We start from the raw sequence: 12,620 nt of genomic DNA, 5'->3' as shown, positions 1-12,620 counted from the left end.
ATCAATGTACCGTTTACACCTTCTGTATCCTGTGCATGTGACAATTCAACTTCGATTTTATTTGATATAGTGTGTGTTTGCCACATGGCGTCACATGTGAATCTTTAAAGAGATGGGTGGGACTATGGCTTAAGTGGGTCTGAACGATGCCGAATGGGTGTAGACAAAAGCCAAAAGCGTTGGCCTCCCGAGTGGAGCAGCGGTCCAAGGCACTGCATCGCAGGGCTAGAGGCATCACTACAGACCCGGGCTGTATCAAAACTGACCATGATCGGGAGTTTCAGCGTTGGCCCAGAGTCGTCCGGGTTAGGGGAGGGTTTGGCCCGAGTAGGCCATCATTATATATTAGAATGTTTCTTAACTGACTTGTCTAGATAAAAACATATTGTTTTTAAGTCAGAGGCGCCATTTTCTCAAAAGTGGGGTTACAAGTTTATCAACTTTCAAAGCAGAATAACATTTCCCATTGTTCCTCAACTGCAGTGTATGATATATCATTTTCTAGATCTGAGTCTCTATTTTATCCAATGTAATAAACACTATTTCAAATTTTGCTACATAAGACCGAATCAAGGCGTTTGGTCACATATGTTACAAATTTGCTAAATGTACAGTTGAAGTCAGAAGTTTATATACACTTAGGTTGGAGTCATTAAAAACTCATTTTTCAACCACTCCACAAACTTCTTGTTAACAAACCATAGTTTTGGCAAGTCGGTTAGGACATCTACTTTGTGCATGACTGTCACGGCCATCAAAAGAAGTGGACCAAAGTGCAGCGTGGCATACCTTTTCTTTTATTTAAAAATGTACCGACCGACCGACCGACCGACCGACCGACCGACCGACCGACCGACCGACCGACCGACCGACCGACCGACCGACCGACCGACCGACCGACCGACCGACCGACCGACCGACCGACCGACCGACCGACCGACCGACCGACCCAGTTAACTACCCACACTGAAGGAGGGTAAAAAGGGCTACCTAAGTATGATTCCCAATCAGAGAAAATGATAGACAGCTGTCCCTGATTGAGATCCATACCCGGCCAAAACATAGAAATAAAGAAACCTAGAAAACAAAACATAGAATGCCCATCACACCCTGACCTAACCAAATAGAGAAATAAAACGGCTCTCAAAGGTCCGGGCATGACAATGACGCAAGTAATTTTTCCAACAATAGTTCACAAACAGATTATTTCACTTATAATTCACTATATCACAATTCCAGTGGGTCAGAAGTTTATATACACTAAGTTGGCTGTACCTTTAAACAGCTTGGAAAAATCCAGAAAATTATGTCATGGTTTTAGAAGCTTCTGATTGGCTGGTTGACATCATTTGAGTAAATTGGAGGTGCACCTGTGGATGTATTGCAAGGCCTACCTTCAAACTCACTGCCTCTTTGCTCGACATCATGGGGAAATCAAAAGATATCAGTCAAGACCTCAGAAAAAAATTGTAGACCTCCACATGTCTGGTTCATCCTTGGGAGCAATTTCCAAATGCCTGAAAGTAGCAGATTCATCTGTACATACAATAGTACGCAAGTATAAACACCATGGGACCGCGCAGCTGTCATATCGCTCAGGAAGGAGACACAGTCTGTCTCTTAGAGATGAATGTACTTTGGTGCGAAAGTGCAAATTAATCCCAGAACAACAGCAAAGGCCTTGTGAAGATGTTGGAGGAAACAGGCACAAAAGTATCTACAGTATATACACAGTAAAACGAGTCCTATATCGACATAACCCGAAAGGCCGCTCAGCAAGGAAGATGCCACTGCTCCAAAACCGCCTTAAAAAAGCCAGAATAAGGTTTGCCACTGCACATGGGGACAAAGATCGTACTTTTTGGAGAAACGTCCCCTGATCTGATGAAACAAAAACAGAACTGTTTGGCCATAATGACCATCGTTATGTTTGGAGGAAAAAGGGGAAGGCTTGCAAACCGAAGAACACCATTCCAACCGTGAAGCACAGGGGTGGCAGCATCATGTTGTGGGGGTGCATTGCTGCAGGAGGGACCTGTGCGCTTCACAAAATAGATGGCATCATGATGGAGGACAATTGTGGATATATTGAAGCAACATCTCAAGACACCAGTCAAGAAGTTAAAGCTTGGTAGCAAATGGGTCTTCCAAATGGACAATGACCCCAAGCATACTTCCAAAGTTGTGGCAAAATTAATTAAGGACAACAAAGTCAAGGTATTGGAGTGGCCATCACAAAGCCCTGACCTAAATCCTATCGAAAGTGTGTGGTCAGAACAGAAAAAGCATGTGTGAGCAAGGAGGACTACAAACATGACTCAGTTACACCAGCTCTGTCAGGCGGAATTGGCCCAAATTCACCCAACTTATTGTGGGAAGCTTGTGGAAGGCCACCCGAAACGTTTGACCCAAGTTAAACAATTTAAAGGCAATGCTACCAAATGCTAATTGAGTGTATGTAAACTTCTGACCCACCGGGAAATGTCATGAAAGCAATAATAGCTGACATAAATAATTTTCTCTGCTATTATTCTGACATTTCACATTCTTAAAATAAAGTTGTGATCCTAACTGACATAAGACAGGGAATTCTTACTAGGATTAAATGTCAGGAATTGTGATAAACTGAGTTTAAATGTATCTGGCTTAGGTGTATATAAACTTCCGACTTCAACTGTATGTTACAAATTCTAGCTAGGTGGCTAACGTTAGCTATCTGGCTAACATTAGCTAGGTTAGGGTTTAGAGTTAAGCTTAGGGTTAAGTTTAGGAGTTAGGTTAAAGGTTTAAGGTTAGGCTAAGAGTTAGATAAAAGGGTTAAGGTTATGGGAAGGGTTAGCTAAAAGGGTTAAGTTTAGTGGAAGGGTTAGCTAACATGTTAAGTAGTTGTAAAGAAGATAAAAGTAGTATGTAGTTGAAATTGTTGCTAATTTGCTAAAATGCTAAAGTTGTCCATGATGCAAGGTGAACTCGCAAACTTTGGGTTGCTAGATGTTTGCGTTATACGCCCATCCATCAACCACCATACTATCCTTTTTGTCCTAAGTAACCATCCTTGTTATGTAACCCAACCAAACGTAACATATACTAATAATTTGAATATCCTGGATTCACATTTACTATGTTATGTCTAGTCTATGAAACCAGACTGCGCAGCCGAAGACTGCCAGCAGCCTACCTACCAAAGGTTATATAGTGTCCATTACAATGTAGAAAAACACGTCTCTTATGGAAGATTACAACATTTGGGAGATAACAATAGATTACAAAGTCAAAGATACTCGATTGCATCTATGGCAAAGTTTTCCCTATGCTTATGACAAATCCAGAACCAGTTTAGCCAGTTAGCTAATCTTTTGAATATGTGGTAGCAAAAAAATAAACACCAACAATAGATAAAAATAGCTAGCTAGATATGAGCAAAATAGCTAGCTAAGGTTACCATGCTCTCTCGCAATCACCGCTGGTTTTATTTGACTGTTCACCGTTTCCTAATTGACATCATTTGGGTTTACTGGCTGAGATACATGATGATCCTGTGATTAAGAAAGGAGATGTTCAATGGCAGATGAACAGATGCTGTTCCGTCAGGTTGCTGAGAAAGCAAAAAAACAGCTGAGTCATTTAACAGACAGGAAAAAGCAAAGCATTAACACACACTGTACATACACTGCTCAAAAAATAAAGGGAGCACTAAAATAACACATCCTAGATCTGAATGAATGAAATATTCTTATTAAATACGTTTTTCTTTACATAGTTGAATGTGCTGACAACAAAATCACACAAAAATTATCAATGGAAATCAAATTTATCAACCCATGGAGGTCTGGATTTGGAGTCACACTCAAAATTAAAGTGGAAAACCACACTACAGGCTGATCCAACTTTGATGTAATGTCCTTAAAACAAGTCAAAATGAGGCTCAGTAGTGTGTGTGGCCTCCACGTGCCTGTATGACCTCCCTACAATGCCTGGGCATGCTGATGAGGTGGCGGATGGTCTCCTTAGAGATCTCCTCCCAGACCTGGACTAAAGCATCCTCCAACTCCTGGACAGTCTGTGGTGCAACGTGGCGTTGGTGGATTGAGCGAGACATGATGTCCCAGATGTGCTCAATTTGATTCAGGTCTGGGGAACGGGCGGGCCAGTCCATAGCATCAATGCCTTCCTCTTGCAGGAACTGCTGACACACTCCAGCCACATGAGGTCTAGCATTGTCTTGCATTAGGAGGAATCCAGGGCCAACCGCACCAGCATATGGTCTCACAAGGGGTCTGAGGATCTCATCTCGGTACCTAATGCCTGTCAGGCTACCTCTGACGAGCACATGGAGGGCTGTGCGGCCCCCCCAAAGAAATGCCACCCCACACCATGACTGACCCACCGCCAAACCGGTCATGCTGGATGATGTTGCAGGCAGCAGAACGTTCTCCGCGGCATCTCCAGACTCTGTCACGTCTGTCACGTGCTCAGTGTGAACCTGCTTTCATCTGTGAAGAGCACAGGGCGCCAGTGGCGAATTTGCCAATCTTGGTGTTCTCTGGCAAATGCCAAACGTCCTGCACGGTGTTGGGCTGTAAGCACAACCCCCACCTGTGGACGTCGGGCCCTCATACCACCCTCATGGAGTCTGTTTCTGACCGTTTGAGCAGACACATGCACATTTGTGGCCTGCTGGGGGTCATTTTGCAGGGCTCTGGCAGTGCTCCTCCTTGCACAAAGGCGGAGGTAGCAGTCCTGCTGCTGGGTTGTTGCCCCCCTACGGCCTCCTCCACATCTTCTGATGTACTGGCCTGTCTCCTGGTAGCGCCTCCATGCTCTGGACACTACGCTGACAGACACAGCAAACCTTCTTGCCACAGCTCGCATTGATGTGCCATCCTGGATGAGCTGCACTACCTGAGCCACTTGTGTGGGTTGTAGACTCCGTCTCATGCTACCACTAGAGTGAAAGAACCGCTAGCATTCAAAAGTGACCTAACCATCAGCCAGGAAGCACAGGAACTGAGAAGTGGTCTGTGGTAACCACCTGCAGAACCACTCCTTTATTGGGGGTGTCTTGCTAATTGCCTATAATTTCCACCTGTTGTCTATTCCATTTGCGCAACAGCATGTGACATTTATTGTCAATCAGTGTTGCTTCCTAAGTGGACAGTTCGATTTCACAGAAGTGTGATTGACTTGGAGTTACATTGTGTTGTTTAAGTGTTCCCTTTGTTTTTTTGAGCAGTGTAGTAAGCGTTCTTTGGGATATGAATGCCATGAAAAGATGGGCATCAGATCAGAGTTTTTTGGTCACCATCAATTCGAATAGTCAGCCTCAGGAGCAGGGCTGATATGACTTTTTGCAGCCTTTGACAGCTCCTCTGAAGCCAAAAGCCTGAGCACCAATTTTAATGGAGATCGTGTGGCAGGACTCCACATATCAATTTGGCATATCATTCTACAGTCTAGGTGAAATGGGAGAATGTACTGAAGAATGCATTGCACTTACATCATGGATAATTCTGTATGTTTCTGTTGTTTAAATGTAGTCTACTCCATCAAAACTGTTTATCTATTCCCCAAATGCACCATCCTTTTTACCAAGCACTTGACCCAAGCTTTAAAGACGGGATACTTTTTGGTGTTTTAAAAGCACTTTTCAATGGGTATAATTACCCAGAAAAGCCATATTAGACTCCAATCAGTATTCATTGCCCCACTTCAGGACCTCTATCTCTTTGTGTCACAGTCTGGAGAAATGGAGGTCAGAAGGACCTTCCCTCCTAAAGTTCCATAAGAGGTATATTGGGGAAATAGAGACTCTCAGCAGCAATTCTTTGGAAGCTGTAAGTTTAATAGCTACACCCTTTACCCTGTCAACAAGTGATGCCCATGTCCTGAGACAGTGTCCAAAGGCCCCATTTTATATCTCTGCCCCAAATGAGCCCATTATTTGTCATCAGCAGCTCATCCCGAGCTCTCACGCTGCAGAATGGTTCTCTGAAAGACGTTTTAATGGAGAGAATATGACAGGTCCGGACAATGCGCATCCACCAGCCTCATCCACCTCATTACTTAGCGTGTCCATAGTAATAAGGGTCTACCAGGACCGTGTATTTGGAGACCTTTCCTCGCTTTTGACAGTTCATTAGGCACATGCAAACAAATAGCACTGAACAGTGCCTGCTCAAGGTTAATGTGGCCATTTAGTCTGCACTAAGTATGGGCCTGATTAAATTATTGGTGACTTTTCAATCTAATTGTTTTTTTCAGCACCGAGGCCTTATCATTCTTCTGTTCTCCACTGTAATTATATGACAAACTTGTTTATTTCTTACCATACTTTTTCCTATATAAAGATACTGTAGATTAGGTGGGTGAACGGGGTTGGCTTGATGAAATAGTCATTCCAGTAAGGGCATTTAATGCTGAATGCAATAATCTGGGCTGAATACAACTGTTCTACTGCAGTAAATATTGTCTATAACACAACATAACACAGTGGTGGTGATGTACACAAACAGATATGTTGAAGCTGAACAAAAGCAGTAACCTATACAGTAAATTTCTCAGATAAAGTTAACAGAAAGCACTGCTTTTGTTTCGATAGCCAACAATGAAACGGTCATGTGCAAGTATAGCAGATCAGTACATTAAGATCCAGGGACACAAGAATCAATCAATCAAACCAATCAAATGTATTTATAAAGCCCTTCTTACATCAGCTGATGTCACAAAGTGCAGTACAGAAACCCAGCCTAAAAACCTAAACAGCAAGCAATGCAGGTGTAGAAGCACGGTGGCTAGGAAAAACTCCCTAGAAAGACCAGAAACTAGGAAGAAACCTAAAGGAACCAGGCTATGAGGGGTGGCCAGTCCTATTATGGCTGTGCAGGGTGGAGATTATAACAGAACATGGCCAAGATGTCCAAATGTTCATAGATGACCAGCAGGGTCAAATAATAATAATCACAGTGGTTGTCGAGGCTGCAACAGGTCAGCACCTCAGGAGTAAATGTCAGTTGGCTTTTCAGAGCCAATCATTCAGAGTATCTCTACTGCTCCTGCTGTTTCTAGAGAGTTGAAAACAGCGGGGTCTGGGACAGGTAGCACATCCGGTGAACAGGTCAGGGTTCCATAGCCGCAGGCAGAAAAGTTGAAACTGGAGCAGCAGGTGGACTGGGGACAGCAAGTAGTCATCAGGCCAGGTAGTCCTGCGGCATGGTCCTAGGACTCAGGTCCTATGAGAGAGAGAAAGAAGAAAGAGAGAGAAAAAGAGAGAGAGAGAATTAGAGAGAGCATACATAAATTCACACAGGACACCAGAAAAGAAAGGAAAAATACTCCTGATATAACAGACTGGCCCTAGCACCTCGACACATAAACTACTGCAGCATAAATACTGGAGACTGAGACAGGAGGGGTCGGGAGACACTGTGGCACCGGCAGACGATACCCCCGGACAGGGCCAAACAGGCAGGATATAACCCCACCCACTGCCAAAGCACAGCCCCCACACAACTAGGGATATACAGTATGCATCCACCAACTTACCATGTTGAGACAAGGCCGAGTATAGCCCACGAAGGTCTACCCCACGGCACAACACAAGGGGGGGGGCATTGACCCGGGACAGGAAGATCACGTCAGTGACTCAACCCACTCAAGTGACGCACCGCTCCTAGGGATGGCATGGAAGAGCACCAGTAAGCCAGTGACTCAGCCCCTGTAATAGGGTTAGAGGCAGAGAATCCCAGAGGAGAGAAGGGAACCAGCCAGGCAGAGACAGCAAGGGCAGTTCGTTGCTCCAGTGCCATTCCTTTCACCTTCACACTCTTGGGCCAGACTACACTCAATCATAGGACCTACTGAAGAGATGAGTCTTCAATAAAGACTTAAAGGTTGAGACCGAGTCTGTGTCTCTCACATGGATAGGCAGACCATTCCATAAAAATTGAGCTCTATAGGAGAAAGCCCTGCCTCCAGCTGTTTGCTTAGAAATTCTTGGGACAGTAAGGAGGCCTACGTCTTGTGACCATAGCGTACATGTAGGTATGTACAGCAGGTCCAAATCTGAAAAATAGGTAGGAGCAAGACCATGTAATGCTTTGTAGGTTAGCAGGTAAACCTTGAAATCAGCACTTGCCTTAAATGGAAGCCAGTGTAGAGAGGCTAGCACTGGAGTAATATGATCAAATTTATTGGTTCTAGTCAAGATTCTAGCAGCCGTGTTTAGCACTACCTGAAGTTTATTTAGTGCTTTATCCAGTTAGCCGGAAAGTAGAGCATTGCAGTAGTTTAACCTATAAGTGACAAAATCATGGAAACATTTTATTGCATCATTTTTGGACAGAAAGCTTCTGATTTTTGCAATGTTACGTGGATGGAAAAAAGCTGTCCTTGAAACAGTCTTGATATGTTCGTCAAAAGACAGATCAGGGTCCAGAGTAACACTGAGGTCCTTCACAGTTTTATTTGAGACCAATGTACAACTATCAAGATTAATTGTCAGATTCAACAGAAGATCTCTTTGTTTCTTGGGACCTAGAACAAGCATCTCTGTTTTGTCCGAGTTTAAAAGTAGAAAGTTTGCAGCCATCCACTTCCTTATGTCTGAAACACAGGCTTCTAGCGGGGGCAATTTGGGGCTTCACCATGTTTCATTGAAATGTACAGCTGTGTGTCATCCGCATAGCAGTGAAAGTTAACATTATGTTTTCGAATGACATCCCCAAGAGGTAAAATATATAGTGAAAACAATAGTGGTCCTAAAACGGAACCTTGAGGAACACCAACATTTACAGTTGATTTGTCAGAGGACAAACCATTCACAGAGACAAACTGATATCTTTCCGACAGATAAGGTCTAAACCAGGCCAGAACTTGTTCGTGTAGAACAATTTGCGTTTTCAATCTCACCAAAAGAATGCGGTGATCGATGGAATCAAAAGCAGCACTAAGGTCTAGGAGCACGAGGACAGATGCAGAGCCTCAGTCTGACACCATTAAAAGGTAATTTACCACCTTCACAAGTGCAGTCTCAGTGCTACGACGGGGTCTAAAACCAGACTGAAGCATTTCATATACTTTTTTTGTCTTCAGGAAGGCAGTGAGTTGCTGCGCAACAGCTTTTTGAGAGGAATTGGAGATTCGATATAGGCCGATAGTTTTTTTACATTTTACATGTGGAAAATGTCAAGGGGTGTGTATACTCTCTGAAGGCACTCATTGTGTATATATTATTTATTTTATTATTATGTATTTAAATGTTCTTTTTTTCTCTCTATTTTCCTTCTCTCTGCATTGTTGGGAAGAGCCCATAAGTAAGCATTTCACTTTTAGTCCACATGCGTTGTTTACAAAGCATGTGATTTGATTTGAGGTGGAACCGCAAAACAAAAATTTCCGCTATTGGTCAGAAATCAAGTCGAAATAGGGCTGACATTGTCTTCTGGTGGGGGCCTTTAAAGACTTGTTCCTTAGAGCTGATAGAGTTATTGATTACTTTCAGTTTAGCTGAGTTTATGATATGTTTCCTGTCAGGTGCCCATCCTGTTTGTCATTTTTCTTGTTAATACATAAATTGTTAATAATACATACATTGTTAATGTACATATTGTAGGCTACATACTTTTGGTGCCTTATTACCACTTTGCTCTTATCCTCACCCTGGGTATTGCACTGAATCTTCTGGTCTGCCTCAGTGGCCTCCTCCACTGCCTCAGAGTGAAACTTCACAATGAGGTAGGACCATTCTTGAGATTATATGATTATTACGAGTTCCATTCATTGCTGTTCTGGAAGTTAAGTTGAAGAGTGTTTTTCTGCTGAGTCAGGTATCTACCTACGTAAACGTCCAGCCATATGAACAGATAATGGGTAAATCTGAAATGTATGCAACATTGCGCTACCAGTGTACTTTGCATTTTGTATAGCAAGCATTCATTAAAGCCAACACCATTTGTCAAGTTGCAACAATACCCTAACTATTGTGTGATATAAAATACTAAAAAGCTAGTTTTTCCACACCATTGATCATAAAAAGTACACAGTTTTCAGATGAGTAAGATATTGAGTCCAAATGAAGCACTGCAACAGACAAGACTATGATGGTGATCATCTGTTTGTTTACTCAGTGATATTGATTACTCTGGTCTACAGGCCCTCAGGGAATTTGGTAGATCAAGAGTACCAGATGCAACCTAAACTATAGATCAAAGCATAAGCACATCAATTCCATAGCTAAAATAATTTGGACGCTATTTGGAGCACCTATAACATCTGCAAGCCTCGTTCCCTCAACACACACAACATAATATAACTATTTGTCAATGTACAACATGGTCTCAGATTTTGGCATAACATATGTGCAAAACCTTCCAAATGTGCCCTTCCTCTTGTCCCTAGATGTAGTTTGCAGGAATTAGCATGTGTAGAAGTGTCTGAAAAAAAGCCAAGCACCGACAGTTAATCTTGTTGATGGCTTCTTCTAGAAATCAATGCACATCTGTAAAGACCATCTGTGTTGGGAGGCTTATACTGTAAATACAAGATAACAAAACCCTCCGTTAGAACAAGGGCCTAGGAGAAGCATCCAGGAAAAGCTGTGGAAATACACACAAGAACCGGTACCTACATATCAGATGGTGTTTTGATAAGACATGGTGGTTGTTCTGAGTGAAGCCTGTGACATCTTTAGCTGTGATTGTACTGTCTGATTGTGCCCTTGTTTTCTGTGAGAGCAACTATTCTCCAGTGGGCTTAGAGAACATGACACATGCCTTTGTGCTCCTTCTCTAATAGACTTAGTATATTACCTTGGGGCTTCAGAGATGTTAGTCTTATTTTAGGTATAAGGGTAGGCTAAGACAGAATGGCACTGTAGTTAATTTCATTGTCTTATCCTCATAATTAAATAGAGAATCAAAATCACAAGATATGCAAACCAATGCAAAAAAGTGAAAGATAATTTATATATAATTGTAATTAGTTGTTATAAAAAATACCTGCATTCAGTGTGCATTTATGGTTATTTATGACTCAGTACTTTATGACATGCTTTAAAGGGATTATTACTTTATCTTGTATTTAAAAGCTAAACCATTTGGATGGTCTGTTTTGTGGGGATACAATGTAAATGTGTTTTATTAAGGCCATAATATTCAGGCTTTTAATAGGTGTTGAGTTGCTGGTTATTTGCGTTCCATTCAACAATCTGAAAATATGTTGTGAACTGATGCTTGAGTCTTATTTCATAAAATTGAATATAAACACATAATTTAGGCCTATGTGTGGTTGCCTCAGTCCTACTTAAACAACAACATTAACATCAAACAAGAAAGTGCAATGTACTCATTTTAGTTTTTAGTTCCATATAGCATTGTTCTCTTAGACACGTAATCAGAGTTCACTCTTTAAAGTTTGACAACCATGAAAGTAAAAATTACTGCACAGTTGCAGATTTGAGATACAATGCTGATATGCCACCTAGAAATATTGTTGTGCGTCTGTACACGAGGAGAACCCAGTGCTGCATGAAGTGATGTAGTATACAGTACATCGTTGTCGTGACTTGACTTTAACATTAATCTGAGGACTGTTATTTATATAATTAACTAACTGTTTAATTGTTACCCAATTAAATGAATCATGTAATTCACTCATTAGGATTTGGGGCACCACGAGAGTGGTTCTTTAAAGAGTTGCCATCTCCCGAATTAAACTCTAAAAGGTCTTTACCTAATCATAACCTTGTATCATATCACCATTCTGAACAGTCGTAACCTCCTTGCATCTGTAAAAATCAGAGGCTTACTTATGATTCAGTACTACACAAATTGGTTATTGGTTTAATTATTTGTTTGCTAGCTATTTAAATGGGAACACAGGATAAACACACATACTCCACCGATATTGACTGGAGATACGCTGAAAACATGTCCCTAGCAGAATGATAACAACATGAATACCTGTTAAAGAAGAGAAGGAGAGGGAGAGAGAGGGACAGAGACACTTAATGTTGCCACATTCATAAACTACTCTCACCAACAATAACCATATATTTTGCACACGAACAGCCGCTCGCTTTGAGCTAGAAATCATGAATGCATTTACTTGAAATGACTGGGTTCACCTGGGATCTCTCGGTGAATGGGCCAGCCTTGAAAAGTGGGTTGGGCCTTTTCACGGCACACAATTGTTCGAAATGGTTCAAACAACTATTCTCCTGTTGTCCTACTTCATAGTTGTCTGGTGTCCGGTGACCTGAACAGAACTACAGAGTTGATTTTCCTTCCATTCGCTCTTGAAGTTGTTTCTTTGAAGATAAGCTAGCCAACCAGTGGGGCGATGAGAGTAACATAATACAATGGTTTGACCAGAGCAACAGGATGGTACTACTTAAATTTTCTTTCAAAGATACCTTACTTAGGACACCTAAGAAGTTGTACCAGTGATGGGATGTGTGTTTATCATCTCCACCTTGTGTTGAGATTCAAAGTTCTAACCATTTTAAACGTGTAGCTGCCGCTTCACTCTTTTTCTACTTCAATGTGTTAATTTCTTAACCCATCATTTATACCTTTTGTTCGAAAGGGGCGGTCTCGGCCGGCTGGCACGCTCCCTGACCTCAC

The sequence above is a fragment of the Oncorhynchus mykiss genome, chromosome 24 (assembly GCF_057628025.1).
Source record: "Oncorhynchus mykiss isolate SJ-2025 chromosome 24, ASM5762802v1, whole genome shotgun sequence".
In the NCBI taxonomy this organism is placed as follows: Eukaryota; Metazoa; Chordata; class Actinopteri; order Salmoniformes; family Salmonidae; genus Oncorhynchus; species Oncorhynchus mykiss.
Note: the sequence above shows the minus strand (reverse complement) of the source record.